Raw genomic sequence first — 5,456 nt, 5'->3', positions numbered from 1 at the left:
AGGAATGCACGCTGAATCTTTCTTTGAAATATAACCCTTGGGATTAATCAGGAATGTGTTGGTGAGTAACAGTTCATCTTTGATGTTGGCTCATGCTGCTAAACACACCGAACTCTAGTATTAGGTGAGACACAGAAGTCCAGGTGCTGACATTACTAAATTTAATTTCAATTGTTGGTTTGGTTTCTAGTGAGTCTTAAAACAGCCAAACAATAAAGGGAACCTTTCACTCATTCACTTGTAAAACCCTATCATTGTGCACCTGTCCGGGTAGTCTTGACTCAGGGATACAGCTATAATATAAACTCTATTTGCCATATGCGCACACATTTGCATCTTCCTTAAGAGTTTGATCATGCAATAAAGTTCTGGAGAGGCAGAAAAAGAAGGCTAGGAAGGGGATTTCTGCCTCTGTAAAATCCCTCCAAGTGATGGCATTAGTGAAGTTATACACTCTAAACTTGAAGAGTCTGGGAAGGACCCATACTGCTGAAATGCCATGGGATTTATATTTGTGGTCTTGTGTTTGCATTTGATGATGTGACACAGTCACTGATGAGGTTATATTTTTCAGGGATTTGGTAACAGAAATAACCCATTGGTTCCAAAAGACAAACATGCCTGATTCCAGTTAGTATTACTTATCAGTACAAAATTCAATTTTTTAATTTTTTTTTGCAACAGACACACAACTGTGATTCTTTCCCAATAAATGTTGTCTTTAGTATTCCTACATATCTCATCTCACCACATCCTGGGTGGAGTATCTGAAGAATAAAGTAATAAATATTTGTGGTTCTGGTACATTAAGAGGAAGTATTTGCTGAGTTAATGAGCATACCAGATACACCTTTATGTGGCCACAGTGGAACATGGAAAGTACAAGCAGGCGAGTAACAACATTAAGCATTGTCTGCATAGCTCAGGAATTTTACCCACAGAGAATTTTCAAGTGTAGCATTCTGGCCTGAACAATTTTTATGGGAAATTATCTATGGCTTGCATGTGCTCCGAGAGAAATTAAACCCATGTATGTCACTCCTTTATCAAACATATGTCTAGGAATTGAGATTTACAACAAGAACTCGGCAGAATCACTTAAGATGAACACTGTAATTTGAAGGTAGTCCAACTACATTAGTACAAGCTTTCCATACGGTTGACCTAATATCAAATATATTCTGTCATTTTCTATGCCTTCAACAATGATATTTATGGGGAGGCCCATGAATATGGCCGCTGTTAAGGGGCCATTAGTTTTTTTCCATTATGATAGTTTGCTCTCACTGAAATCTAGTGTCAGAGGAAAAGAATATAGAAACAGTCTAAGCAGGGTATTTTTTTAAGAAATCTTGTTGCCCTTCTAGCATCAGCTCTGTCTCCTAGAATGTTCTAAATAGTGTCCTCATGGAGCCCAAAAAGTTCAAGAAAAGATTCATGGCCATATTTTCTAGTACTCAGTACCCTCAACCAGGGTCAGACTTTTAGAAGGGTCCAGCTCCCATTTGAGTTCTTCACTAAGGGATATGTTTACAAAACATTTCAGAGTTGAACATGGTGAGCTAATTTGAAAATCCAACCCCATTTTTTCATGCCTACTTGGAAATGAAGCACTCAAAGATCTGGCCCTGATTCTGAAAACCGAGTACTTAAAAAAATTCTAGCCTTAATATGGATGTATTTTATTATTGACCCACTGTAATATAACTGTTCAGTGTACTTCAGACATTTTACCCTCCTATTGGTCTCTGTTCTGACTCTCAAATTGAGTTTTTCTGACTGTTTCTTTCATTCATTTCTTTCATTTGTTTCAACCTTTCACAGTATCTGATGAAGTAACCTGTTGCTTTTGAAAGCTTCTGCATCTCTGATTCAGTTAATCTATAAGGTAAAAATATACCCTGCCTTCTGCCTGACTTCAGACTAACATGAATTTTAAGTTTTCTAACTAAAAAATAATTGTAAATTGATCCCTCACTCCCTTGCCCTCCAGTCAGCTGTTGAGGCTCCCTCTTGCTAAAAATAATTGTGTCTCATTTTGTTTCAGCACCTCCCAGGTCCATCCTCTTCATTTTTCACAACCAAATTTCCTGCAAATAATTGATATATCCCATAAGACTGAAGAGTGACTATTTCAGTTATAGATGATGCTTCATTGCTGCTCCTATCGGTCTACATTCGGTACTTCCACAGCCTGCATTACATAGCATGGCTATGTCCAGATGGCATGGATGCTAGGTTCCCCAGGGACAACTAGTGGTGGCACACCTGGGTGGGGTAGGGGAGGCCGGGAGGGCCTCCCAGCACTGCAGCAGTAACAATCCTGCTGCCCAGAGCCTGCCCAGCATCCGCAGAGCAGCTCTGATTATCCAGGCTCCAGTTTTCAGCAGCACATGCTACCCCTGCATGTTCCACTCCACTTTTTTTTTTTGCATGGGCTTTTTGTGTAACCCTCCTACACTGCTTCCCCTCTACACTGCTTCCTTGCAGCTGAACATGCAGTATGTGGTGCCGCAGACAGGTCTGCCACATACTGTATGGCCACGCTCATCTGGACGCAGCCTATCTGAGTAGCTTTCAGTGTTTAATACCTGTAAAGGTCCCTTCCAGCACCTCACAACTATGAGACTATGAAACATATGTACTCTAACAATACACCTGGGAGAAGTTTACTAGTCTCATTCTAAAGATGAGAATGGAGCTAAAACAGGAATGGAGTTCCCCTCTCCACCTTTTTTTTCTTTTGTCTCATCATTAATATATATATAAACTATCAATAATTGATAGCTGAAAGGCCTTCCTATCCCACCCTGAGGACTGCCTTTTTATGATAATCTTAATCATTTCACTGTCATTTTGCCCTCCCCTCATTTGATTTTTATGATTGTTTTCTTTCCTAATAGTCTAACATAAACCCCACAGCTAGGTTTTAAATGGGAAAAAACACATTGTTCCTCTATAAAAGAAATGAAAAGGAGCTAACTCTGCCAAGTTCAATTTATGTACATTGTAATTCTTAGTCTGTGGATTGATAGTGTTTACTTGCATTAGTAGGATTTTATTTGTGTTCTGTTTTTTAAAATGATATTAGTAGATGTAGAAGTAATTCTGATTGATATAGCATAGGATCCTAAGTGTGGGGCTGCCCTTAACTGATAGGTAGTGGACACTGGTTGGGTAGGGAATTCAAATTAGAAAGAACTGGGGGTTTACTTTGTCCTGAGTTTGCAATTTAGAGCTGATTTTATGGGATAGGGATGAATTAGTGGCAGCAAAAGTGGCTAACAGAACTAGACTGGTAAGTAGCTCAACTGGTAAAACTGTATTTAGAGACCAGCATTAGGTAGCTATAGGAGCAAAGGACTGTGTAGAGTAGGTAGATGGGGAGAAAAGCTACTTCTTAACGCTTGATCAATCACTACTGTGGGTAGTTGGGCTTGTGAAACAGACAGGTTGAATTGCCTTTTATATAGGAGTTGTGGGGCCCAAAAGGAAAACTATTTATAATCAGTTTTGTGACCATATGCCTCTATGCCATTTAAAGATATCTGTAGGTTTGTTCTCCTAAGGTTTCTTGTGTTCTTGTAAATAGGAAAGAAATACCGTGAAAGATTACAAGGATATTTAAATGTTGAGCATTCCTAAGGGCTAGCAATTAGTAAGGATATCATTTGGGGGCATGGTCCCTATGTTTTATTTATTTTTAGAAAGTGTCTTTAAGTGTATTATTGAGCTGACCTCTTGTTACTTTCCCACCACTTGCCGGAAGGTTTCCACCAAAGCTCCAAGCCATGTAAACTTGTGCACATGCTTTACTAGTGCTGTGAATAGTCTTATACACTTCAGTAAGGCTATTTATGGAAGTAATGCAAAGTTGTATGTAGGCATACAATAATTGCCAGATTAGGAGTTAAAACCAAAATTTCTTTATGACAAGAAGTATTTTCTTATTACGAGTGAGTACTGTGCTCAGCACAACTCAGCTTCGGTGACTGACTGAGACCTCTAGGCATTATTGCAGATCAAACAAATAATAATAATAGGCTCCTTCTCATATAGCACAATTAACTTCTTTTGCCTAAATTAATAAATGGGCTTCCCATTGTACTCTGAATGTTAACCTACTTGAGTTCTGCTAGACTATGGAGAAAAAAGCATTTTTTGCCCTTGCTGTCAAATCTGAAAACTGTAAGCAAGAGCACTCCCTTGGTCTCAGCTACTGCAGTGGAACATAGGGAGAGAGGCAGTCTCTTAGACAGACTTGTGATTTAATTGTTGCTTTAAGGAATTTATCTGCATCTATTATAATAGAGCATCATGTTTGAACACAATTAATTATATACAGAGTACAAGCTGCTCCTTCTTCTAATGGGATATGACAGCTTCTTCATTTCTTTGCCCTTCTCATTTAAATTTCTTCCATTCAAGCAGTAGTTTAGTTTACAAAATTTCTCTCGGCCTGTTGGGTGTAGTTGTTTCCTCTCTGTAGCAATAGCTGTGGCTTCATGTTAGTTTCTCAGGTATGGGCTGTGCTTCTGCATATTTGCTTAGCTTAAGAAAATAGTTTCTCTTCTTCATACTTGTCATAGGTATCTCACTTTAGGTCCTGCATTTTCTCTCTCCCAATAAGATTATATACATGATATTTGACAGCATACATACTTGGTACTAGGGCTGTGCGAATCTTCAGTCCCTGATTCGATTCGGCAGAGATTCAGCCTGATTCAGCAGCTGAATCTCTGAATCTGAATCGGATTAGGAGACCCTTTAACCTCTCCAAATCAAATTGGAACCCTCCAAATTGATTCGGAGAGATTTGGAAAGATTCAGAGATTTGGACATAGAGACAGCTTTAAATGTTTTTTCTACATACCTCTCGGTAGCAGGGGCTCATGAGCGCTGCGATGCTGGGGCGGATGGAGCGTCCCACAGGAATGCAGAGGGTTCCCCAGCGTGCTTGGCAGCAGACCCGAAAGTGGACCAGAAGCACTTCTGGTCCACTCCTGGGTCTGCCAAGGAGCATGCTGGGGGCCCCCCTGCAGCCCCTGGCTTGGTGACTGGTGCCTCCTGGGTATGTGGGGGGCACCTGGGTTTCCCCCATGGCTGATTGCCAAGCCAGGGGGGGTGGGCCCTCCCCACCCCACCCCGCACACTCCCCGGTGGACCGGAAGTACTTCTGGTCTACTTCCAGGTTTGCTGCTGAGCACATGGAGCGCCCCCGCTGTGCTCCTGTTGGATGCTCCATGCACCCCAGCATCATAGAGTTCATGAGTTGTGCCTGGTACCTCAAGGTATGTGGTACCATACCTCGAGGTACCACTTGCCTGCCTGTACACTAATGCCAGGAGCTTGGGGAATAAGCAGGAGGAGCTCATCCTCCTGCTCAGTGCAAACAATTACGATGTCATAGGGATAACGGAGACCTGGTGGGACTCCACCCATGACTGGACCACGGG

This window comes from Alligator sinensis, unplaced genomic scaffold, assembly GCF_000455745.1.
Source record: "Alligator sinensis unplaced genomic scaffold, ASM45574v1 scaffold123_1, whole genome shotgun sequence".
Taxonomy (NCBI): domain Eukaryota; kingdom Metazoa; phylum Chordata; order Crocodylia; family Alligatoridae; genus Alligator; species Alligator sinensis.
Note: the sequence above shows the minus strand (reverse complement) of the source record.